Source organism: Pelodiscus sinensis, chromosome 7 (genome assembly GCF_049634645.1).
Source record: "Pelodiscus sinensis isolate JC-2024 chromosome 7, ASM4963464v1, whole genome shotgun sequence".
NCBI lineage: Eukaryota > Metazoa > Chordata > Testudines > Trionychidae > Pelodiscus > Pelodiscus sinensis.
In genome coordinates, this window is record NC_134717.1 from 31,007,621 (window position 1) to 31,034,784 (window position 27,164).

Consider the following 27,164-nt stretch of genomic DNA (forward strand, 5'->3'; position numbering starts at 1 on the left):
GTGCTTTTTGTGCAAGAACTATGATGCTCCCACTCAGGAATAAGCCCTCTTGCACAACTGTTCTTGTGCAAGAGGCCAGTGTAGACAGGCAACATGACTTTCTTGCGCAAGAAAGCCCTATGGTTAAAATGGCCATTAGAGCTTTCTTGCGCAAGAGAGCGTTTACACTGGCGCAAAAGCACGTCTCTTGCACAAAGGCACATGCCAGTGTAGACGCTCTCTTCTGGAAGAGTTTTTGCACAAGAACTCTTCGGCAAAAGAGTTCTTGTGCAAAATCATGCCAGTGTAGATGTAGCCTCTGTCTTCCATTTATGTAAAAAAGATGTTAAAAACCATAAGTGCTATGAAATCCATCGAGTTAGACTCATGCTGGCAAAGGGGCTAGGAAGTGTATTTTCAACATGCAGTCCTTGTATGTCTGGGACCATTCCTAGGCAACTCCCATGACTTGAGCCTGATGTGCTAGTTCTGAGAGAGGGGCACATCCCTCACCTCTGTAGGCCAGAAGCTGGGAATGGGTGACTGGATGAATCACTCAATGATTCCCTCTGAAACACCTGACATTGCCTGCTATCAGAAGATACTGGGCTAGATGGACTATTGGTCCAACCCAATATGGCTATTCTGATGTTCTTACATAGAACCCAGAGGTATCTGCCCTCTGCTACCCACTAGTCCTCCTCTCCCCCTTCCAGAGCTGAGCTAGGACCCAGGAAGTCTGATGGGGTCTCTGTCTCTGGCAGAGCTGGTGAAGTGACAATAGAAAAAATCTAACTTTTCACATGTTCATTTTTTTAAATTGTATCCTTTGGTATATATGGTTGTGCCAATTTTCTTCCACTATTTGATCTGAGGAAGTGGGTCTGGCCCACGAAAGCTCATCACCTAATAAACCATCTTGTTAGTCTTTAAAGTGCTACATCGTCCTGTTTTTAACCCTAACAGTGGCCCTAAGTGACTTGCCACAAGATGTCAGAACACGTCCTTAGAGCTGAGTGGGTCTAATATTTCTTTATTTGTTTATATAGGAATGAGACACGTGGCTCCTGCTAACTTCTACTTTATCTGCCAGAAAACTAGGGGTTTTCAAGCGCCTAGGTAGCCCTTGGAGTCATGGTTAAAGTTCCCTCCTTCCCCCGTTCTCCAGCCAAAATCCGAAATGGCGCCCTTGGCATGAGATGAGGGGGATCACAGCGCGAGCCCCCCCGCAGCTGCCGGGAGAGCTCCACGCGGCTCCCCTCCTCGCAGCAGCTGCAGGAGGTTCCCTTTCAGGCTCTGGTTACCAGCAGACACGCCTCGCGCTGCCTAGGTGCCGGGCGGGCCAGTGCCGCAGGGAAGAGCGGCTGTGGGAAGCAGCAGCAGCAGCAGCAGGAGGCACGGTAAGGGAGATGCCGGGCTTTGCATCCCGGGGCAGCGCTGCGCATACAGCGGGGAGCCTTCGCCTGCCCTCCGCTCGGGGCAGAGTCGGTTCCTTTGGCACCCGCCTCGGGCAGGGCGCGGACAAAGCCAGGCCGGGGGGCGGGGAGGTATAAATAGGCGCAGGATCAGGTTGCATCTGGGCCTAGTGGGAATCGCTAAGGGGCGGGGGTGCTCGGGCCCCACTATAACGGCTGGATCCTGCGCCCAGTGGCGTTAGCTTCCCCTCGCGGGCACAGCCCAGGGCAACCGCTGCCTCTTCGCAGGGCCGGGCCGCACGGCCGGGCAGCCCGCGCCCAGAGCTCGGCCTCCCCGCCTCCTGCTGGCGCTTTGCCCTGCCATTGGGCGAAGGAGACGCCAGTTCAGCCGCCTGCCCTGGCCCAGCCCCCGTGGACTTCCGTGTTGCCTAGTACCTAGCAAGCCCAAGAGCCGCTAGCTGAGGGCGCAGGTACCGGGGCTGCTGGCTCGGAGCTGGATTCGCTCCACCGCCTCCACCTTCTCTTCTATCCTAGGCGGGAAGGAGCTTGCGGGAAGCATCGGCTACTCATTGCGGAGCAGTTCGTGGTGTTACAGGGAGCAACAGCCTGACTAGGCTCTTTGCCAGCCAATTCCTGCTTTGTAAGTGCCTGTACTAATTTTTAAAAAGCCCTTTGCTTTGAGTTGCCTGCATGTCAGTAGTAAAGTAAAGAGGGATGCTGGGGGAGAAAAAGTGCAGCGTGCCACCCAATTCCATTTACATATACTGGGCTGGCAGAGCTTTTATGAAAGGGTACTTATGGGAGGCAGGAGCACTAGCAAGTAACCTCATCGATAATTTAATAGTATAGGTACAGGTAAAATAATAAAAAAAGGCTGGACAGCATAACATATATTGCCATGCCAATGCCACCCTGGCTGGGTTTATAGGAATTAATTGGGATCAACTCTTGTGATCTTATTGACAGAATCACATAAGAGCACTGCTGGGCTGAAACCATTTCCTCAGTGAGTCATCATCATTAGAAGGCATTTTTATGTTCAAGGGGCAGGAATAGTTTAACTTGGGCAAGCTACTTCCAGGCCACTGCTTCAGGACTTAGTTACTAAGGTTTGTGGCTTCATAACAGTGATGGATGGCATTGCTTCTTACTTCCTAGATAAAATATTAATGGATGTATCAATGCTTTTGTAGATGGCAAGTGACTTTTTTGCTTCAGTATTTAATTCTGATGTAAGTTTTGTATTTGTAGTTGTGGATGCAGTGAGGGGGGAAACACTGCAAAGTGTTGCTCAGTGGTTGTAAAAACAAACCATAAATAAGATAGCACACTGGTTATGAAATTAAGTATAATCCCTCAGAGTTCTATAAACAATCCTTCTGCATTAACCCCTTCTTGCGAAAGTTCTAACTTTTACAACTCAAATAGATTATTATAAATGTCCTGGGGATACTCATTCATTCACATCGCACAATTAAACAGGAATTTCATAGTGGAATGTGTTTTATATCAGAAATGACAGTTATTACTTAAGAGCTGAAAGTGTTTACATTTTTAAAATGATGATATAACGTATTTGTTGCATGAGGTCCTGATAGGTCCCTTGTTTTGCTTCTATGTCATCATCCCTTTCAGTAGTTAAGTACACTGAAGATTCCTTAATATTCTGAAGCTCTCTTGTTTTATATAGTGATATTTCAGACAATTCTCAAAACATTGTGGAATCTGGTTATCTTTTCTGCTAATGAAGCATTCTACTATAGTTAAGGTGTTGCCTCTCCTAAAAATGTCTCTGTTTATATATGAAGCAAAATGCAGGACAATGTAGCACTTTAAAGACTAACAAGATGGTTTATTAGATGATGAGCTTTCGTGGGCCAGACCCACTTCCTCAGATCAAATAGTGGAAGAAAATAGTCACAACCATATATACCAAAGGATACAATTAAAAAAAAAAAAGTGAACACACATGAAAAGGACAAATCACATTTCAGAACAGGAGGGGAATGCGGGGGGGAGGAAGGAAGGTAAGTGTCTGTGAATTGATGATATTAGAGGTGGGGAGAGTGGGATGTCTGTGAGCTAATGGTATTAGAGGTGATAATTGGGGAAGCTATCTTGGTAATGGGTAAGATAGTTTGAGTGTTTGTTCATTCCTTCCTGGAGAGTGTCAAATTTAAACATGAATGACAGTTCAGAGGATTCCCTTTCAAGTGCAGATGTAAAAGGTCTTTGTAGCAGAATGCAGGTGGTTAAGTCATTGAGAGAGTGTCCTTTCTGGTTAAAATGGCAAGAAACTGTTTTCTCTTTGTGATCTTGTCTGATATCTGTTTTGTGGGCATTAATCCTTTGGCGAAGTGTCTGAGATGTTTGTCCAATGTACATAGCAGACGGACACTTTCGGCACATGATAGCATAGATTATATTTCTGGATGCGCAGGAATATGTGTTCTTGATCTTATAACTCACTTGGTTAGGTCCAATAATGGTATCAGCAGAATGAATATGTGGTCAAAGCTGGCAACGGGGTTTGTTGCAAGGGAAGGTACCAGGGTTGGTATTAGTGTGGTATGTCCTGTGGTGGTTGGTAAGAATCATCTTGAGGTTAGGTGGTTGTCTATAGGAGACTATGGGTCTATCTCCCAGAGCCTCTTTGAGTATGGTATCCTGTTCCAATATAGGCTGTAGTTTATTGATAATGTGTTGGACAGGTTTAAGTTGGGGGTTGTAGGTGATGACAAGTGGTGTTCTATTGTTGGTTTTCTTGGGTCTGTCTTGAAGTAGATGGTTTCTAGGTATTCGTCTGGCTCTTTCAATTTGCTTTTTTATTTCTCTGGGTGGGTAGTTGAGATTTATAAATGCTTGGTAGAGATCCTGAAGCTTCTGGTCTCTGTCAGTGGGATTAGAGCAGATGCGGTTGTATCGGAGGGCTTGGCTATAGATGATGGATCGTGTGGTGTGTTCGGGATGGGAGCTGGAAGCATGTAGGTAACTGTATGAGTCGGTGGGTTTTCTGTAGAGAGTGGTGTCTAATTTTCCATTGTTGATTTGTACTGTGGTGTCCAGGAAGTGGATCTCTCGTGTAGAATGGTCCAGGCTGAGGTTGATGGTGGGGTGTAGGTTGTTGAAATCTCTGTGGAATATCTCCAGTGTTTCTTGGCATGCGTCCAGATCCTAAAGATGTCATCGATGTACCGTAGGTAGAGAAGGAGTGAAAGGGGACGGGAGTTGAGGAAACGTTGTTCTAGGTCAGCCATAAAGATTTTAGCATACTGTGGGGCCATGCGTGTACCCATGGCTGTGCCGCTGATCTGGAGGTATAAGTTGTTCTCAAACTGGAAATAATTGTGGGTGAGAACAAAGTTACATAGGTTCTATGGCAGTGCTATCAGGCTGGCAGTGGTGTCCTCTGGGATAGTGTTTCTAATTGCTTATAATCCGTCTTCATGTGGGATGTTGGTATATAGAGCTTCTACATCCATGGTGGCAAGGATGGTGTTATTGGGGAGGTTATCGATGTTTTGTAGTTTATATATTGTACTTTTTTTTTTTTTTTTTTTTTTTTTTTTAAAGAATTCTGATTGACAAAAAGTAAATGTTTTATAACAAGCTAGTCACCATATTGGAACATTGATTGAGGCTTGCTTTCCTATTGGAAAGCACACAAATCTGACTGTAAGAAGATAAATACCACATAAATCTGACTTCAAGATGATGAATACTATCTACAGAATACCATAACCATGGTAACATTGCTAAACTTTTGAAAATGAAGGGAATTATTTTAAATTTGCATTTTAAAAAAGATTTTTCAGGGACTAAAATCTTTTGAATTGGGTATTTTTGTATATTTAATTTCCAGCAGGATTTCCTTCAGCTTTTATCTCTTCTAGCCAGTCACTAATTGCTGGGGAAGTGTCTGGTGTGAAGGCCTTTAGTATATACCCTCAATTATATGAGTTATTTTCCCAGGCATAAAAAAAATCAGCTCTACCTCCCATAGGAGTACACCCACTATATGGAAGCTGATTCTAAAGAATCTGGAAGTTAGTCCTATTTCCCTGGCTGTTGGTAAGAAGTAGGAGCTGTGTCAGAACTCCCACTTTCCCCATTGTTGGGGCAAAAATAATCTTTTCCCTTTCCCATAGAAGCTGCATTTTCTCCATCCTGTCTTTTTTGTTGTTGTAGGGGAACTTGCTTTCCTCTCAACCCTAGCACTTCATGCTGCTGCTTAGAGCAAACGTGGGGAACCTCAGGCCTGGGGGCTGATGCAGCCCTCCGCTTACGTGGATCTGGCCCCTGAGAGTTGGGGCTGAGCCCATGCTGTTGAGGGATGTTTTTTTTCTCATTTGTGTGCAGTCCCTGACTGTTTTTTGTGGGTCAGTGTACTCTGACCCAAAAAAGGTTCCCCACACCTGACTTAGAGCTTTCTCAAGCAGCAACGGAATGAAATTGACAAGACTAGGCACTTGCACTGCTTCTACTCAATAGCCTCATATCAATTTCACACTTCTGCTGTCTGAAAAAGCACTGAACAAGTAGCAGGACATTGGAGTTCTGTTTTTAGAAGCAGACAACACTGATCACACTTGGAAATTCATCTTCATGACCATAAGAGATGGATTTCTATAAACATTTTTAATTCTTATAGTTCCTAATTTATGAGGGAGAGTTTCTTTGTCTCTGGTGACTGGAGTTATCAAGGTCTGAATATTGCACAGATATTATTGCAGTAGTAAAACTGGTTTCTGAAAAACTTCTAAAAAACCCCAAATAGTCTTGCAGCACCTTAGAGACTAATAAAACATGTAGATGATACCATGAGCTTTTGTGGGCACAACCTACTTCTTCAGATGAATGGTCTCAGAACCATTCTACTTCATTACCCATTCTTACTACAGATGCTATTCTTGTATTCTCTCTCTCTCCGTCTCCCTCCCCAGTACATATATATCCAAATACACATGCTCTTGGGATCAAAGTTTGTGAATATTAGCTGGGAGTCCATAGAGAGCTGGCTGGTCACATTCTAGCTGCATAGTCACTTTAAAAGATAGCTAAAAGTATAATAAATACTTTCCTAATATTACTTTCCCATGTGAGGTTACTGTAAGTTGCTACAAGATAGTTATGTGATTATAAGTGAAGGGGATATGATTGGTTGCACATGGCAGGAGAGTTTGTCCAAGAGACAGTTTGTCTATTTAGATGCGGTCCATCTTACGATAATTCTTGAGGTATCATTGACATGATATATTAATTTTGTATATGTAAAATGTTGAATGCAATAAATATTGGGAGTTTGACTTTGCAGTGGATTGTAACTATTACTTTCATTGGTTCTGTGCATTATGGTGGTGTCTTTTATTCTGTGATCCCACAAGTGAATATAGATAGATTCCATTTGACTGATTTTTACTGGGGCTAGGTAGTTATCACCCTAGGCTAGTTAGGCCCATCTTCTGATTACTGATTGTTAGTACTATAGATAGCACTTATTAAACAAGTGAATTTAAGTGCTTGGGATCTTCTAGACTTGACTGCTTGTTTTCTGAGCTCTGTTCTATTTTTATTCCTGTTCCTGTACTCTAGTATCTGGGCACTGACAAAACTGTCTAAGCTTTCTCTGCTCACTCTGACTACTTCTCCAGCCCTGTAATCTTTAACCAATATCCCTCCTATTGATTATTTCGCTCACAAACCTCTTCTGTTCTTTCCTTTAATTTTATTGGAAGTGCTTCTGTTTCTGACCAGGTAAGCATCAACCTTAATAAAGCATTATTCATCCTTGGCGCCCCTTAAGGTGCAACCTTTGTGGTTAATTAGACCTTCTAACATAATTTAATCCTCTTCAAGACTGGTGTGGGCGAACACTTTGTCACAAGCTCTGTCTAAACAGGGCCCTTTTGAATTTTTTTTCCTCAGTGTTGCTATACAGCATCAATGTAAGATGGAGCTTGTACTCATAAAGTTTACCTACATTATTTATCTACATCTACACTGATGTAACTACATGGTGCAAATTTCTCTATTTTTGATAAAACCTGAAACAGTAGGTACAATACCTGCAGTGCTACATATTTCTTTGTATGACATGTGATAGTGTGAACAAATGTTATATTCGTCAGCAAGGGTTAGTAGGCTGAGGCCAAATCAGCTTTCCCTTCTCCTCTATGGCATTTGAAGCTGGTGTTTGGGGGAGGAGTTGTAAAGGAAGAGGTCCGCTCAGCTGCTGCTTTAGTGGGAAGGAGAGCTGACTTGGAGCTCTTATTGTGAGGAGAGAAATTTTGCTGGAGTTAAGAACTGGGAATACTGCTATCTTACCAGGGTTTCTTCTAGGGAAGGGGTGAGTTTATTTTTTTCATGTATATTTTGGGCTTTTTTGGGTAGACCACATATATATTTTTTACTTTAGAAGAAGTGTATCTGTTATGTATATCTTGGAGGGATATGTCCCCTCATCCTGGAAAGCATTGAAGGTTGGGCAGAACAGTGGATGACCAGGAGGAAACCATAGGGAGAACAACTAATGTGCTATGCCAAAATGGAGCATGTGGCCACATAGTAATTAAGAAACAGATTGGATGTATAATAGTGTATTCAGTGGTAATAATTTTTATACAAAAAAATTAAGTGCAGTATTAGCCAAACAGAGCTGTTCTATGTCTCAGTCACTTATGGGAAAGATAATACAGTATTAGAAATGCTCAGCAGTAAGAGGCAATGATTGAAGATTAGTTATTAACTTTTACCTAGTGTGTGATCACTAGGTTTGACAGTTAAGAACATAGTCAAGTGTCTATGTCCTTGTTTCTGTATTTCCATGAATTCCCTTGTACAAGTTTTTCTTTGTATCAAATTAAAGGTTGGATAAGTTCTGGTTGCTGCATATCTAGTCATATGTATGTAAACACAGTACAGAAGTTACTTTAAAGATACTTGAAGCAGACCCTCCTAATAACCTGGTATCATCTAATATATTATTATGTCTTTAATAGTAAATCTCTGTCTTTAAAAATAGATTTTTTTGCTGATATATTTTATTATATAAAGTACTACTGTAATGGTATAGAATTCTGTACTTTGAATTTTTACTGTGCAATTTCTATAAAGATGTTTAAAAAGGTCCCTTTTACTTAATAATATGCTGCATTGCTTTCTTAGTATCATGAATTAGTGTCTGGATAATTAATGTACTGAATGTTCCATGGAAGGATAGCCAATCATTACTTTGTCTTTGGGATTCAATATATCATTGTTGTTTGTGTGATTTATGATTAAGGAGTATGTGTGATACGACACAAAAACAAAAAGTCCCTGGTTCAAAGCACTTACAATCTAAGTGTAAGACCAGAGACAACAGATGGATATGGAGACTGTTGGGGGAATACAAGGAAGCAGTAAGACAATAGCATGATAGCCTGTGGTCTCAGCACAACGGTAGCCTAGCTGTTGTCCAGTTTTCATAGTTAGGAGGCCAGAAGGGGCTTACTGTGCTAATCTAATTTGACCTTTTGCATACCTTTTGACCACTGCTTCTCAGGATACAGTTTCTCATCCTGTTTGGTTTACATTCTTTGTTCTCACATGTATACATTTACATTATGCTATATTAAAACACATATTGTTTGTGTTTACTAAGTGAATGTTAGTTTGCTCTGAATTGATGACTTTTCCCTTCATTATTTACACTTCCCCAATTTTTTGAGTCCTCTGCAAACTTTCAGTGATGATTGTGTTTTCTTCCAAGTAATTAAGACAAATATTAAATAGCATAGAGCCACAAACTGATCCCTTTGGGACATTACTGGAAACATACCTGATTGATGACCATTACCCATTTACAGTTATATTTTGAGACCCATTAGTCAGTTTTTAAGCCATTTAATGTGTGTCATATTAATTTTATATCATTCTAGTTTTTTAATCAAAATATCACGTAGTACTAAGTCAAATGCCTAGCAGATGTCTACGTCTATTGTGTCAGCATTATTTCCTATTATAAATGTATAATCTCATAAAATATATCAATTTTTTTGACAGGATCAATTCCAACAGCCCTTGTTGATTGGTATTAATTATAGATTTTTTTTAAAAAAATTCTTTATTAATCGAGTCCACTCACACTATTATCTTGCGTGGGATTGATGTCAGGCTGACTGATTGGTTTATAATTAACTAAGTAATCGAATTTACCCTTTCTACAAATTGGTACATTAGCTTTCTTCCAGTGCTCCGAGACTTCTTGAAAAGCAACATTAATGGTCTCTAGTGAGCTCCTTAGTCACTTCTTTTAAAACTCTTAGATGTATGTTAACTGGACCTGCTAATTTTAATAGTGTATGATGTTTAGTATCTGCTGTTTTAATGTCCTTCAGAGATTCCCATCATGTCTTTCTATTCTACTAGTGTTTTCCTCAAATATAGAAAAAATATTAATTGAATACTTCTGCTTTTTCTGCAGTAATTATTGGTAATTCTACCATTTTCCTCAAGTAATGGATTGATACTGTCATTAGAATTTTTTGTTTCTAATACATTTTTTAAAAAACCTCCTTTGTATCATCCATAATTCTGCTGTCTATAGATGTCTCTTTGTCCTTTGCTTCCCTTATACATTTTCTACAGTTCCTAGGTTCCTGATTTATATTTGTTACTATCAACTTCATCTTTTTCCCCCATTTGTTATGTATTTTTAAAGCTGCCTTTTCTTTCTCTCTAAACCAGGTCAGTTTTTAAACCAAATACAGCCTTCTTCCAAGATTGTGGATTTCTGGGCATCTAATAAATTGTTCCTAATGATTTCCAATGGGAATGTAAAATTGTGGTGCACTAGTTAAACAAAATGTTTAACCAGTTAAATATTATCCCACAGGTGGTAGACTGCTCTATCCTGGCTGCATGTTGAATGTCAGTTGATAGCTATACATTCATGAGGAGATGTTAGAAAGATGCACTGAAATTTTAGTTTGGACCGAAGACAGGTCTGACTGGAGAGAGAGAGAGATCTGTGAATTGTCAGTGAATAGGTGTAATTAAATGGGTTTGTAGGTGAGCTTACTCAGAGAGAAGTGTAGTAAAGAATAAAGCCCTTTGGAATTCAGAGGCTTACATGTATGCAGCTGCTGTGGCCGGGGAAGAGGCACACTCTTCCGGCTTCAGCAGCAGGGCAGGATTAAGAAAGGGGCTTTACAGGCTTAGTTTGGGGCCTTGGGCTGCAGTCCGTAAAGTCCCTGTATTCTGGGTGTGTGTGTGTGTGTGTGTGTGTGTGAGCTCAGCATGCTGCTGTTCCTCAGTGCTTGGAAGTTCTGTCTCCACAGCTCCCATTGGCTGGGAAACATGGCCAGTTGTGGGTGGTGGTGCCTGCAAGTGAGTGTGGGGCAACGCGGGCAGTGTTGCACCACTTATTGTCTCCCTACCAAGTGGGAGATGCTCCACATAACATCCTGTACCCCAAAGCTGTGCCTGAGCCCCCTCCTGCACTCTGATTCCTACTGAGATCTTGCATTCCACCTCAGCCTCTTGCCCTGAGCCCCCTCCTACATTCCAAACACCTCATGCCCCCACAATCCTGGGCCACTTCCCACACTCTGAACCCCTCAATCTCACCCTCACCACTGATTGTCCATGTGCAGAATGAATTTTGTTAAGTGCATTAATATGGAGGTGATGTGTTGCATATTATTTCCCTATTGGCTCTCATAAAATTCATTCTGCAGATGGACATAAAAGTTAGAGAACACTGGTTTGGGGTGTAGCAGTGTACTCCAGGCTAGGATCAAGGGGTTTGGCATGTGGGACAGGAATCAGGGCTAGGAGAAGGGGTCAAGGGTTCAGGTTCAGGTTCTGGGTGCTGTTTGTCTCAAGCAGCTTCTGCTATGTGGAGGCGTGGCTAGGCGGCTCTGTAGGCACCACTCTTGCAACTCCCATTGGCAATGGCTCTTAGCCAGTGTGAGGGACGGGGGTGGCACTTGAGGCAGGGACACCATGGAGCTGGAGGGGGAATATGCCAGCTGTTTCCCAGGACCTCTGTGGTGCAGAGGCTAGCAGAGAGCCTGCAAGCTAGGTGGCACTGCCACCACTGTAAGAGGCCCAATCAGTGGTGCTTTTTTGATTGGGTGTCCTGGATGAAATCTGAACTCCTAGTCACCCTAAAGGAGAACCAGGAAAGGACAAGATTTCAAGAAAAAGGGTATGGTTGAGTCTTTCAAAGGTGGTTGACAGCTTAAGGAGAATGGAGAACTGCTTTGGAGATTTAGCTAGAAAGGGGGCATTAGAAGTGGGAAGGAGTAGTTTTGGTTGAGTGCAGGGTGTGGAAACACTCCAAACTTTAGTTGTAGGAATGGAGTTAGAGATGAAAGGGAGATAGGAAATAGTTGGTGAATCGAGCATAATCAAGGTTTTGTTGTTGTTTTTTGCTTATGATGGGAGAGACTAAAACATGTTTGTGTGAGGAACTTTAGGGGTGAAGGAGAACAAGGTAAGCCATCTTTTCAGACATCAATTTCCTATATGAAAACATTAGGCAATTTTTTTTTGTAATTTCTGCTCAAGCAATAGTTCTTTGCCATTCTTTTTTCTACCCTCTCATAAGTATAGTTTAAGAATCATACTCTTTTAAATATCCGCTTCGATATATGGTTCCCATTTTGAAATATAAACCCTTGATGTTTCAAAGCAAGGGTTCTCATTAACATGTAAGGCAAGCAACAATTTAGTTTTTAGTTTTATCTGTATGGCTTGTTGTGTTTATTTGAAGGCAGGGAGATATGTTTCTTGTTTTCTCTGTGTGGTTTTGTCTTTATTTGCTTTTCCTTCATAAGATAGATCTTCTAGTCTATTTAGTATAAATGAGTTAGAGCTTACTATATTTACTTATGTAACTAGTCCTTATGCAAGTGGGTGTGCCAGAGAAGTTTGTGGGACCATTCAGATGAATAGGAATGCAGGATTGTGCTCTTAAGACAATCATGTTTTGTATAGCATATAACTGGACACGTAGCTGTTGGATCTTCCATACATTCAGGTGTGTTGGGAACAACTTAATGAAGAGAGAGTGAAAAGATAACATGCACATTTGGGAAATGTTGGAAATACAAACAAACATTAGAGAAAAGATTGGGGGGGGGGGAACCTAATTGTGAAGCAGATCAGAGAAAAGGGGAAAAACATTCTGTCAGAAGAAGACTGAATAGATTTTACAGAATGAGAGATTAACACAAGAAAATAGGTAGGTTTTTGATAACCTAACAGTAACAAATTTTGTATTTATTTTAATGAATTTAACATGTGGAAGAAAATGGCAATTTAGATGAAAAATATTCTGAACTTACAAAAGGTAGCCCATCATTGGTATGAAATAATCCTCCCTCCACCTTTTCAGGTCATACTCATGGGAGATAGGGAGTGAAGAGGGAAATGTGTTTGTAATTTTGCCTTTAAAAAGTCTCAGCCTTTCCTTTCAAAGCTGAATGTCAAGCTGCTTCTCTCCCTAGTGTCCAAGTGCAACCCCCTTTCAATTAAAAAGGAAAAAAAAGTCACTGTTTGGCTTCTGCCCTCAGTCACAGTAATGAAGAGTGTGCCTCAGTGCTCACTTGGATCCCTGCAAATAACTGTAGTTTCCCCCCAACCCCAAAATACCAGAAGGTGTTATTTCACACACACATTTATTTTCAAGTAAACTAATTACGTTTAGCCAAAGTTTTATAATAGAGTAACAAAGGAATGGCTTAAAAAATGTGTTGCCCCTTGTGTAATCAATTCCTAATCCATTTTAACCAGTTTCACTGATTTTTTGATTTAAGAACATAATTGAACAAAAACACTTAGATTCGTCTCAGTGAAGTTTCAAAATGCTCAGTGGTCGTCCACCTAGAAAGTGTGGGCTAATATTAATAATTTTGGTGAGACCCTTTTAATCCTAGTTCCTTTACTGAGTATCTATCCAAACAGAATACATATACAGTACTTGCATACTTATTTGTATTGCCCTGGGAGAAAGTGACTTTTCTATACATGTTTCTGTAAGACCAGTCAGTGTTAGGCTCAGTTTTTGAAACTATGTGTGCTAATATGGGTCTGATTCCAAAAGATATTGAACACTTGCAAGTCCCACTGTATTGGATGGGAGCTGCAGGTGCTCATCAGCTTTACAGATGAGGAACTAATTTAGAAAATTGGAAGCCTCCCTTGACTTGCCTAAACAATTGCTTATTGTGCAGTTACTGAAAGGGTGGTGTTTGGCTGTGCAGATCTGTGTGCAGTTTTGTAATAAATAGGATCATTTTTATATCTCTAAACTTCCTCCTACTAAAGAGTTTATTTGGCTGAAGCTCAAGGATAAATGTCAAGAACATAGTAAATAGTGTAGATAAAAAATTACAAATAACCTGAGATTTTTACTTAAATGAGTTTTTAAAAATTTAAATCCAATACTGCTTTATTAAAAACTATTTAAAATTAAATGACAGCTATCTTAAGGCCTAAATGTCTTATAATATTAAAATTTAAATTAAATGCAAAAATAATGTAATAGTACATATTTGCTGCTAAGTTTTAAAGAGTCAAACCACTGATCTCATGGCAGTCACTTTTGCAAGTGGAACTGGAGTATGAAGTGTAGGTTAAGAGTAGGTGTTAAGGTAGGTTAGATAAATGTCCATCAGGGATGGTCTAGACAGTATTTGGTCCTGCCATGGGGGCAGGGGACTGGACTCGATGACCTCTCGAAGTCCCTTCCAGTCCTAGTATTCTATGAAGTGCTAAACCAGCTTTTGACAGCAATTGCAGAGACTTGTCTTTTCAGTTTATTCAACTAGTTCAGTTCACTGACTCATTGATTCAAGTTAAGACCCCTCCCACTCCCAAAAGTAGAGAATCTTGTTTTCATTTTCTAATCTATGAATAAAAACAAGGTGCACAATGAAATATACTGATTCTAAAATCTTGAAGGACATTATCACTAGAAAGAAACATTTGGATTGACTAACTACAAATAATAGTCCCTTTGTTCAATTCCAGATGAGATCTTACCATTCTGGGCAGAGTGGGACAGTTGCCTCTTGTGACCTAGTCTGTTTCTAATAGGATAGATAGTGATCTTCTGGTTGGCTGCAGGTAGATTCTGTGACTGCTATTCATTGCCCAAATAGCCATGACACAAGGAGAAATCCAGGATGCTGCAGGCTGATAGTTATGGGGAGGAGTATTACAGAGGAAGCACCTTAATTTGTGTTGTATTTAGGTGTAACTGTTTGCTTGTTATCATGATGTGGATTTGAGAGATGCTTTGCTTTATACAGAAAGTCAGAGCAGATTACTATCATGGCTTCTCTCGCCATTTAAATGACCAGTCTTTTGAAAGGTAATAAATGGTGATATTATGCTAGTAGATTATTTTTAACTCCCCTTTTTACTTGCTGGGCATTTCCTTCATAGGTATGATTTGGAAAAACACCATTAATGTATAGAGTTACATTTGAGTCATGATAATAGTTTAACTTCTTTTAGATTAGATTAAAACAGTCATAGGTTGACTGTCTCATTCCTGTTTTATCTGCCATCACAGCTGGTGCTATAACTTGCAGTCTCATTAGGTGAAAGATTGCATAGGCAGGGAGCCTGGGTTAGTAAGTGTGAGAGAGGTTGCATTGCCTATGCCTGCTCATTCTGACATCAGCCTGGAACTTTAAATTCACTAGAACATTTTTTTTAAATGAAATGAAAACCACTTTAATAACTGTGCTTTTTAATATTATTAAAGACAGTAATGATTATTAATATAAACTGAGACAGTCTCCATGGATTGTGTCTATTTTTGCATAATCTCTTTGGGTGACTCATGCTTTATATGTTGATTTTTAAAATGGAGTGCTAGGCAACCACATTCAATGGTAATGGTCTCCTACAGTACTTCAGTACAAAACATCACAGACTGGATTACTTTTCTTAATGTAATGTGTTTTACATCTCAAACACTGTCTGATTCAGTGCACATGGTATTGCACACGGTATTTCACACACAATGCCAAGCTTTATGTTTTTATCCATCTGTTAGCCTGAAGTCTGTGGACCTTTACTAAAGTAGAGTTATCTTTGATCTTATTTTCCGAAGAGCAAGTGCTCTGACTACTAAGCAATTTAAACATAAGGATTGAAGTCCTTGCATCCTGTTAGTTGTGGATGTGACCTCAGATTATCTCACTTCCTAAGATAAAAAACGTTGTATAATGGTATCAACCACTGAACTCATTTAGAGTTACTGGAAACTTAATTACTGTTTTAAGAGTAGAATTTTACTTCGAAAAGTGTCCCCAGCTGCCAGTCACTTCAAAGGGTGCTTCTTAAATCAGGACAGAGTTTGTCCCTTGTAGACAAGAATTTATTTATTAAATAAAGGAAGATGGAAGATAGGTGAAACAGAAGAAAGAGACCAAGTTCAAGAGGCTGGCTTTGGCCTGGTCTACACTGGAAGTTTAGGTTGAACTTAGCCACATTAGGTAATTTTTTTCTAAACTAGTTCACATCATTGAGCCTGTTCTGTCCATTTTAAGGTCCTTTAAAGTAGATTTCTGTACTCTTGCTTTCATGATAAGTAATTGCTAAATTTGACCTTACATGGTCGACTTTGTAGTAGTGCAGACACAGCTCTTTGAAAGTCAATGTTCTTGGAGTCCAGGAGATATTCCGCAGTGCCCTGCTGTCACTGCTCTGGCATGACTTTCAACTCCACTGCTCTCCAGGTGACAATCCTGGGAAAATCTGAATTTAATTTCCTGTGTGGCCAGGATTTAATTTCCTGTGCGGCCAGTATGCTATCAGAGGCAGCAGCGCAGGATGGCAGCATCCCCTTGTCCACAGGGTGTCTGAGCTCCTCCCAGACAAAGGCTTCTCAGCGGGATGGCAGACAGGGGCCTGCCGTGGACATAGCCTGGGCCTGCCACAGACAGAGACTGCTTTGCGGCAGCCTCCTCTGGCCCTTTTTCCCCTACTGCTGCCTGTGATAGAAACAGTAAGGGGTGGGCAGCAGCACCATGGAACTGGACTGGAGGTAGCCATGTCCAGAGGATCGAATGCCAGTAGCAGTTGCTCAACTCAAAATGCTTTGCAGAAGTGTATGCTTATGGCCTCCCAAGATTTGTCCTTGTTCCAGTGGACCCTGGATATGCTCTGGACATACTCCAGCAGTAAGTGCACTATGCTTAATATCATTATTATCATGCTTTGAGACTTGATGGGATCTGTGATGGGTTCCATGCTATTTCACCGCCTTATTTTTGGAAGTTAAATGTTAAAAAATATATATTCAGGTTATTTAACATACAGAGTAAATTTATATTTCCCTTTTATGTTCATTTGTTTTGTTTTTTATTTCCTTGTAAATGTTAGAATGGAAAAAAAAATCTACCAGTAGTGGTAAGAGTGAATTATTGTTCCTGTGGATTTTTATTGATACTAAACTAATTCCCTCAACAAAATGCTTTACATTCTGCATGTTTTGCTTAACCCTTTGGGTGACAGATTGAACTGCATTTACCATAAATACAAATTACAGTACTAACCATAGGCTGGCTCCTAAAAATTTCAGTGCTCCTCAGTTATTCTTTAAGCCGCATCCAAACCCTGTAAAAGTCAATGGAAACACTGCCATTAGCTTCACTGGACTTTGGATCAAGGGTCTAGAAATGAGGGTGGTTTTGTTGTACAGGTATAATTTGAATTTGCACAAGAGATAAAGAACAAGACTCTTAGTTGTGGTTTATGATTTCAAGATTGTAGTCAAAGTACAGCACTCCAATTTCCTGCTCATGCTATTAACAGTTTGAAGTATTTGGGAAATATCAGAATAATCCTTTATGACTTTATGCAAATTTTTCAATGTATTCCTTGTATAACTGGTTTATAGTTGAAGTCCTTTAAAATCAATACAAATAAACTGCTTGTGCTGGCAATAACTTTAACTATCTCAGACTTGGAGAAGAATCAAATCTTCTCTCAACTTGAAATAGAAGTCTTTTTTAGTGTTCTATGTGCTAGAAAAGAGTACAATACTTCATATATCATCTATCAGATGGTTCTTTGTGGTACATACTTTATATCTATGATTTCAACTAACTCTTATCTAATGCTTATTGGGCCATCTGTCCCATCTGTGCCCACAGTAGCCCTTACTTCAGAACATTGTTTTCTGTGTCTGTATGCACCCCAAAGGTAGATCGCTCTGCTTTCAGTTAGCATTTATAGGGCATTGTTCGTTCCTTTTGGTCAATGACAGAGCATTATGCTAGATCCTAGTTTAAGCAGTTCCTATTCCTGTTTTTTACACGTGCGCACACACACGCACGCGTCTTCTCTGTTATAAAAATTGCTTCCCACTTCCCCTTTCATATGTTGCGGTGATCCTGAGGTAACAAAAAAAACAAACCTCGCACAGTGAAGATGAGGCACTTTTGTTTTAACTGTAAGATAAAGTCTGGGGTCCTCTCCAGGTTGCAGGTATAAGGTTGACCTCTGTGTATATACCTCACAGCAAATCAAGTGCCCGATCTTCAATATGCCCTTTATCTCATGAGAACTCATGCATGTTAATTACCGCAAGAGTTTTTTTTATTTTAAGCAGCATTTTTAGCTCTGAAGACAAGCCCCATACATGGCTATTTAAGTAGCTGGTCTTCTGTATTCTCTTCCTTGAAGTATTACTTATAAGTTGTTAATCTGTTCTGTGATTTAGGAATGATGATGCAAGTGTTTTTAAGTAAACATGAAAATTAAAAGGTCCTTTCTTGGCTGCCTAGTTTGAGTTACCTTTATTATATCCTTAAGAAGTATACATACTATACAAAGCACAAAATGTCTCACTAGTTGTTCCTACAGCGCTGTTTTTTCAACAGTTTTCATTTGCAATCCCTCAAACTTAGAATGGAGGTGCAGATCCTTTTGGAAACCTTGGGCATAGCCTGAGTATTTCCAGAGGTCAGGGACAACGGGTCGAAACCCACTGTTCTATAGTAAGTAAAAAAAAAAAAACCCCTTAATTTGGATGTCTGTGTCATTCTACATATAATGTATATCTGCAGTAATTAAGTTGGGATGTATTGGGTGAAAAGGCTTCATAGCATTTGAAGGTTTCTGATAATGTATTCAGTGCAACAGCCTCTGAAAACTTACATCAATGACAATTTGTAACAATGGGCACAGTTTACCTGGGAACACCAAGTGTTCAGGACAATTATGCTCAGTTATGATGCAGGTATGTCAGGGCAACTGCACTGATGTCATTGCACATTTTTATTATTTTTGTACCAGTTTAACTACAAGTTTCACTAGTATGAGCCAAGAAGAGAAAAATAATTAGTGCAAAGAATTGTGATATAATAGATAACACTGTACTGATTTGCTGTCCATGAGGTATAAAAAATGTCATCTGTGATTTTAAAATAAATATCTTTTGATAAGGGGTTTTGGTGGGATTTACTTCTACTGTGATCTTTATTTTCAAGGTCCTTCACAGCTGCATACCAAGGAAAAATGGGTTATTTGAGTATAACTGATGGTGGAATTTGACTTAAAGGGCTTACTGTACGACGAGGAAAATACATTATTAGCATTTAAAACAATCCTCTTGCCAAATACATACAAAGCTTTTAGTTGTTTAGTTATGGAGCAAGGTGGATGAGGTATTGAATAGTAGTCTAATATATACACAAGAATGTTTGTATGTTTGTGCCCTAATAACTTGGATGCTATAAGAGCTACCGCAATCAAACTTTGCATGGGCTAACCTTTCTTCCAGGAGAAGGTTTTAAGGTACTGTGGGAGGGTGTGACGGGGGCCCCACTCCCCCGCACTAGCTCTGCTGGTGGCAATGCATTCCCAGGCCGCTGCTGTTCTGGGCCTGTGGCGCTTTCCATCCCTGATGGAAAAGGGCGCTGATGGTTAAAACTGGCTCTAGGCCAGACACAAGGTGAGGGGAGAGAGGAGGAGGAAAGAGGAGCGGAGTCGGCTCTTTTGCACGCTGCCACCCCCCTTTCTCACCACCTCCCTAACTGCCGGCCTGTGCCCCACACAGACAGCGCCCTGCTCCTTCCCACCCCTCACCCGCCACTTAGACAGCACATGAGAGAACCTTTCATCTAGGAGAAGGTTTTAAGGTACTTTTCGACCCGATCGTGGTCCCACCCTGCCCCCCGTGGCACCAGCATGTAGCCTCCCGGGTCTTGCCCCCTCCCGCCCACAAGGTTACATAACCAATCCTTTTCCCCCTCTCCCACCCCCACCCCCCGCTGGCACGCAGTGCCCCCACCCCCATGCGCACAATGGCTCGGCCACCCACCCTTCCCCCTGCAGCCCTGGGTGTGAGCTGGGGCACCCCTCCTATGTGTAACTTCCCCTCCACCTAGGGTCGCTCCCCACCTGCAGAAACCAAAACCAAAGCCGGCCAGCCTTTCTGCTCAGCTCGCTGGGCTAAATAAGCCCAAATCCTTCAGACTTTCCTTGTAGGTCAGGTGCTCCAGCCCCCTAATCATTCTGGTTGCCCAGCGCTGGAACTTCTCCAGTGCGTCCACATCCTTTTTTTATACTGGGGGGGGCCCAGAACTGGACACTGTACTCCAGATGTGGCCTCACCAGAGCCAAATAAAGGGAAATAATCACTTCTCTAGATCTGCTGGCAATGCTCCTCCTAACGCAACCTAATATGTCATTAGCCTTCTTGGCTACAAGGGCACACTGTTGACTCATATCCAGCTTCTCATCCACTGTAATCCTCAGTGGATCCTCAGGTCCTTTTCTGCTGAACTGCTACTTAGCCAGTCGGTCCCCAGCCTGTAACAGTGCTTGGGATTCTTCTGTCCCTGCACTTGTCCTTGTTGAACCTTATCAGATTTCTTTTGAACTAATCATCCAATTTGTCTAGGTCACTCTGAATTCTATTTCTACTCTCCAATGTATCTACCTCTCCTCCTAGCTTAGTGTAAAATTTACTGAGGGTGCAATCCATCCCCTCATCCAGGTCATTAATCAAGATGTTGAACAAAATTGGCCATAGAACTGATCCTTAGGGCACTCCGCTTGAAAGTGACTGCTAGCCAGTCATCGAGCTACCCGTTGTGCCCAACAATGTAGCCAGCTTTCTAACCACCTTGTTGTCCATTTCCTTAACTTGCTAGCAAGAATATTGTGGAGACCGTATCAAAAGCTTGGCTAAATTCAAGGTGTATATCATGTCCACCACCTTCCCCCTGTCCACAGAGCCAGTTACTTCATCATAGAAGCTAATCAGATTAGTCAGGCATTATTTGCCGTTGGTGAATCTATGCTGACTAACACCAACAAAAAATTGACTTTGCCACTGCCACCTGAAATGCAACCCCCACCTTTTCCATTATTTTTAATGGGAAAATTACCCCATATAGCATGTTTTCACTTACCACGAACATTTTCAGAAACGCATCTATAGTGTTAAATGAGGAATTACTGTATTAGATATTTCCTATATAATAAAGCAATACTGTGGATCTCAGCTGATGCACAAAGGATTGTTTGAAGGAAATGTGCTAGTCAGTTGTATAAAATGAATAAGAAAGTTATTTCTGTCAACATAGAAAAAATGGATTTTTTTTAAATACTGGGGAACCATTCGTTAAAATGGCCGAATAGAATGTGCTTCTTTTAGATTATGGATCTCATGTTTAGAAATAGCAGATGAATAATATAAAGGGTAAAGTTGCCTTGGAAACCACTTTTTTAATTTGACTATCATGTAGATGTGGAAAATCAGCATTAAGATTTTTGTCAGCATTTTCGTTTGTGTTCCACTTCAGATTTCTCTACCTTCAATTCTGTTAAATAAAAATCATGTGCAGTAGTATGTCAGTTTAAATATGTGGACAATCTTTGTTTCAAAATGGTCTTGATAAAGATCACATTTTCTTATTCTGCATGATGCCTGCTTGAAGGCGAGGTTCCATTTTTTTAGCATACAGTTAAAAACTAACATGAACTTTTTAAATAGCTTTTGTTCTCAACATCACAACAATTCCAGTTTAAACAAACAAAGGCTGTTTGGAGTTCACTGACATGTTAGAAGGAACATTATAAAAAGGCCATACATAAGACTATGTTTTCATAGTTAAAACTACTGAATTCTAGTGGACTAATATTCTCAAGTTTTATCTTTTACATTTGTGAAAAGTGGACTCTTTGTTTAGATAGTATATGTAAATGTCTGACATCAGTTCCATTTAACTTTGGTTTCCAAACCACTTTTCTCTTTCACTATATATCTTTGTAAACAGCAGTGTGCTTTTAGCTTGCTGAAAACAACGGGCATTGGGGATGCTAAGTACTTTGTTAGGGTGATGCTGGTAGATGGAGGGCGACTGTTGTTTATTTTGGACTGTAGCACTGAGCTATGTTCCTCAATTAAATGATTGATTCTTGATGTACTTGAAACTGGTTGAGAATTTGAAAGTGGAAGATAGCTTGGGTGAAAGTGATCATGAAATCATAGAGTTCACAATTCTAAGGAAGGGTAGAAGGGAGAACAGCAAAATAGAGACAGTGGATTTCAGGAAGGCGGATTTTGGTAAGCTCAGTGAACTGATAGGTAAGGTCCCATGGGAATCAAGACTGAGGGGGAAAAACAACTGAGGAGAGTTGGCAGTTTTTCAAAGGGACATTGTTAAGGGCCCAAAAGCAAACTATTCCACTGCATTGGAAAGATAGAAAATATGGCAAAAGACTACCTTGGCTTAACCACGAGATCTTGCATGATCTAAAAGTAAAAAAGGAGTCATATAAAAAATGGAAAGTAGGACAAATTACAAAGGATGAATTTAGGCAAACAACACAGGAATGCAGGTGCAAGATTAGAAACCAAAGGCACAAAATGAGCTCAAACTAGCTACAGAAATAAAGGGAAACAAGAAGACTTTTTATAAATACATTAGAAGCAAAAGGAAGACCAAGGACAAGGTAGGCCCACTGGTCAGTGAGGAGGGCGAAACAGTAACAGGAAACTTGGAAATGGCGGAGATGCTTAATAACTTCTTTGTTTCGGTCTTCACCGAGAAGTCTGATGAAAGAATGGCTAACGTAGTGAATGCTAGTGGGAAGGGGGTAGGTTAGAAATTTTTTTTAAAAAAAAGTTAGAAATCACCTAGAAAAGTTAGATGCCTGCAAATCACCAGGGCCTGATGAAGTGCATCCTAGACTACTCAAGGAGCTGATAGAGGAAGTATCTGAGCCTCTAGCTATCATCTTTGGAAAATCATGGGAGACAGGAGAGATTCCAGAAGACTGGAAAAGGGCAAATATTTCCCTTTTTATAAATGGGCATTATAAGAACAACCCAGGAAACTACAGAGCAGTTAGTTTAACTTCTGTGACAGGGAAGATAATGGAGCAAGTAATTAAGGAAATCATCTGTAATCACTTGGAAGGTGGCAAGGTGATAGGTAACAGCCAGCATGGATTTGTAAAGAACAAATCATGTCAAACCAATCTGATAGCTTTCTTTGATACCATAGCGAGTCTTGTGGATAAGGGAGAAGCGGTGGATGTGATATACCTAGACTTTAGTAAGGTGTTTGATATGGTCTTGCATGATATTCTTATCAATAAACTAGGCAAATAAAACTTAGATAGGGCTACTATAAGGTGGGTGCATAATTGGCTGGATAATCGTACTCCGAGAGTAGTTATTAATGGTTCACAATCCTGCTGGAAAGATATACAAAGTGGGGTTCCTCGGGGTCTGTTTTGGGACCGTCTCTCTTCAATATCTTCATCAACAATTTAGATATTGGCATAGAAAGTATGCTTATTAAGTTTGTGGATGATACCAGGCTGGGAGGGGTTGCGACTGCTCTGGAGGATAGGGTCATAATTCAAAATGATCTGGACAAATTGGAGAAATAGTCTGAGGTAAACCGGATAAAGTTTAATAAAGACAAATGCAAAGTACTCCACTTAGGGTATGTGTACACTTGCAGCCTAATTTGAATTAGGGCTGCAAATGTAGGCATTCGAAGTTGCAAATCAAGCCCAGGATTTAAATATCCCGTGCTTGATTTGCATCTTCCCGGCTAGGTGCCATTTTTTGAAATTGACAATCCCGGAATAACTGCAGTGAAACGGGCGTTTGAAATAAAGCCCTAGTTCAAAATACCTGTTGTTCCTCCTGCAATGAGGTTTAATAGGTATTTTGAATTAGGCTGCAAGTGTAGACATACCCTTAGGAAGGAACAATAAGTTTCACACATACAGACTGGGAAGTGACTATCTAGGAAGGACTACGGCAGGAAGGGATCTAGGGGTTATAGTGGAGCACAAGCTAAATATGAGTCAGCAGTGTGATGCTGTTGCAAAAAAAGCAGACATGATTCTGGAATGCATTAACAGGTGTGTTGTGAACAAGACACAAGAAGTCATTCTTCCGCTCTACTCTGCATTGGTTAGGCCTCAGTTGGAGTATTGTGTCCAGTTTGGGCACCGCATTTCAAGAAAGATGCGGAGAAATTGGAGAGGGTCCAGAGAAGAGTAACAAGAATGATTGAAGGTCTAGAGAACAGGACCTATGAAGGAAGTCTGAAAGAATTGGGTTTGTTTAGTTTAGAAAAGAGAAGATTGAGGGGGGACATGATAGCCATTTTCAGGTATCTAAAAGGGTGTCACAAGGAGGAGGGAGAAAAAGTGTTCTTCCTGGCCTCTGAGGAGAGAACAAGAAGCAATGCACTTAAACTGCAGCAAAGGAGGTTTAGGTTGGTCATTAGGAAAAAGTTCCTAACTGTCAGGGTAGTCAAAAACTGAAATAAATTGCTCAGGAGGTTGTGGACTCCCCATCTCTGGAGATAGTTAAGAGTAGGTTAGATAACTGTCTATCAGGCATGGTGTAGACAGTATTTGGTTCTGCCACGAGGGCAGGTGACTGGACTCGATGATCTCTCGAGGTCCCTTCCAGTCCTAGTATTCTCATTTTCTCACTCACACTCACACACTCACACTCACACTCACACTCACGGAAAAAATACAGGTTTCATGGTTTAGAAATATAAACGATATAAAACAGCATGAGGAATTGCTTCTGTTTATTTTCTTTATGGCCAATTAATTCTCAGATAATGTAGGTTGTTTTTTGTCTTGTATTGGAAAATGCTAATTTGTTCTTTATTTTTAATTCACTTGAATTCTGGAACATATTGTGTTCCCAGAACAAGCATTTACAAGTTGGAGGTTCATTATGTTTTCTGAAGTGCACTCCTGCTGTATAAGGTATGTGAAACTACTTCCAGATGAATATGGAATTTACTAGTTTACAAACCGAATGCTTAATCCAGCTATGGATAAACTTTACAGTAGGTGTAGTGATACATAGAGTGCTGTGGAGAATTTAGATGTGGTAAATGTATAATCATTACCACTTTCTTTTGTGATTCCTTAAATATTAAGAGAGATGCTGATGATGACAATATAATTTTTCTAGTTGATTTCCTTAGTTCTTTTTGAGTATTGATCATTTTGCATATGTTCATCATTTCTTTCTCTTTTCATCATAACATTCCCAAATTTCTGCACTTCTCTGCAGTACAGGCAGTCCCCGGGTTACGTACAAGATAGGGACTGTAGGTTTGTTCTTAAGTTGAATTTGTACGTAAGTCAGAACTGGTACATATTGTACCCCAGGTGGCCCCGATTCAGCCGCTGCTGAAACTGACCAGCGGCTGACTACAGGAAGCCCGAGGCAGAGCTGCTTTGCCCCGGGCTTCCTGGAATCAGCCGCTGATCAGTTTCAGCAGCAGCTGACTTGGGGACACCTGGGGTAGAGCAGCTGGGGTGCTGCCAGGTTGGTCCCCGCAGTGCCGAGGTGCGGCGCTGCAGGGACGAACCCCGCAGCGCCCCAGCTGCTCTGTCCCAGGCATCCAGATTCAGCCACTGTTGAAACCGACACGCCTGGGGCAGAGCAGCTGGAGTGCTGCTGGGTTGGTCTGGTAGCGCCGACCCTTGGCGCGGCGGGACCAACCTGGCAGCACGCCAGCTACTCTACCCCAGGCGTCGGCGAGAAAAGCCTGGTCTTCTGGGGGGGGGGGGGGGGGGGTGCACTAGCTCCGCCCCCCCAGCAGATCAGAGAGACGCGGAGCGGCTTTTCTCGCCGTGGAGTACGCGGGCGGCGGGACCGCGGCGCATCTCGGCGGTCCTGCCGCCTGCGGCCTCCGTGGCGAGAAAAGCTGCTCCGGGCCCCCTGGTCTGCTGGGGGGGAGGGGGAGGCGCTAGCTCCACGTCTCCCTGGTCTGCTGGGGGGAAGCGCCCCCCGCGCTGCCGGAGGCGGCGACAGTGGGGGAGGCACCCCGCACTAGCTGCGCCCCTCCCCGTTTGTAACTAGGGGTCTGACTTACGTCGGATTGACGTAACCCGGGGACTTACTGTAGTCACATTTTGAAACAGCTATGAAAATAAGATATTAGGTTTATAATGGGTATTCTTGCTGACTTTACAAAAACCGTGACGGGAATAGTAAATCAAGTAAGGTGGTGTGTCTGCTAGTGGAGACAATTGTATTGCAGTAAAACACAAAAAAGGATTTCAAGGACTTCTTTTGTTTAATTGGATAGTTCAGATTGGAGAAAATGAGGTGATTTGAATGTGGAACAGAATCTTTTTGAGGTTTCTGGCTTCAAGATTTCAGCAAGTTTTTGAGGTATTTATATTATTTATCTGGATTCATCTATTGCATCTATCTTCATAGCATCAAGGATATTTCATAGCATCAAGGATATTTCTTTTACTGTTTTCTGTGCCTCCTCTCCTGCACTGTGGTGAAACAGAAAGCTAGATCTGTTCTTTACATAGCTCCATTGAGGAAGTGCATGTGAATTTAGTGAAAGAAAAAGAGGTAGACTAACTGCACTAGGTTGGCAACATCGCTGATGGAAGTTTTAAAAAGCAAATCTGCTGCTTGTCTGTACATCGCTATATGAGAAGTCATTTATTTCCAGGCTGTGGTTCAGGAAATTATTAATCTGTAAAATCAGGGCACATGCTTTGGTATGTGTTTGAACACAGATGAACTTGCTGATTTACTTTTCCTCTTGCTTGTGCCACAAGTATGTTGTAAAGCTCATTCATAAACCTTATAGGCAGAATCTGTTCAGATGAAGTAATGTACCTGAGTCATTCAGGAATATTTTGCTTGTTTTTTTTTATTTTTCATCCTTTCAGGGATGGATCTAATAACTTATCCATTTGCTTTTTTTCACACTGACAATGTTATGAGCTAGACTGTTACTAATGGATTCATGTAATATAGAGATGATGCTTTGTTAGAGGTTTATTTATCTCTGATGTGTAAAAACTCTTATGGAATCTATGAAGATGTCTTCATGGCAAGGCTTAGAGTACATATTTAGTGTTTTTTCCTAGCTTTGAGTAGAGTGGTGTTTTTAACTCCAGTAGCTTGGCCCATCAAGGGGTAGAGGCTATGTTGAAGTTAGTACAATTTATCAGTTGTGAAGATGACTCTTCTGTAGTATGAATGCAGACTAGCTCTGCTTGTGGGAAGGCATTGGAGGAGTACCATCACTCATTTCCTACCATGTACCCAGAAAGGACAGATAAGCTCTCCCACAATTCACTGCAAAAGAATTCATATTCAAACTAGCCTACCTCAAAGTAATTTGAGTACAGATACCCTCTTGAGTTTACTTGGCTAAGAAAATCTAACTTGTAGGTATGTGTCTAGAACTGGATTAAAATATCACGGACTTTGACAGCAGT

At 41.1% G+C, this 27,164-nt stretch overlaps 1 protein-coding gene across 5 annotated transcripts in view; it reads left to right on the plus strand.

The window, feature by feature from the left end:
* The first annotated feature begins 1,175 nt into the window (after positions 1-1,175).
* GPD2 (glycerol-3-phosphate dehydrogenase 2) overlaps positions 1,176-27,164 on the plus strand; it is a 132,398-nt gene continuing 106,409 nt past the window's right edge. Inside the window, exons 1-2 of one of the 5 annotated variants that reach the window (XM_075933428.1) lie at positions 1,176-1,379; positions 1,929-2,034. The gene's annotated coding sequence lies outside the window, so the exon portion shown is untranslated. Of the gene's footprint in view, positions 1,380-1,550; positions 2,035-27,164 lie in introns of those variants that run through there. The other 4 variants (XM_075933427.1, XM_075933429.1, XM_025185928.2 and 1 more) reach the window with 4 other exon arrangements.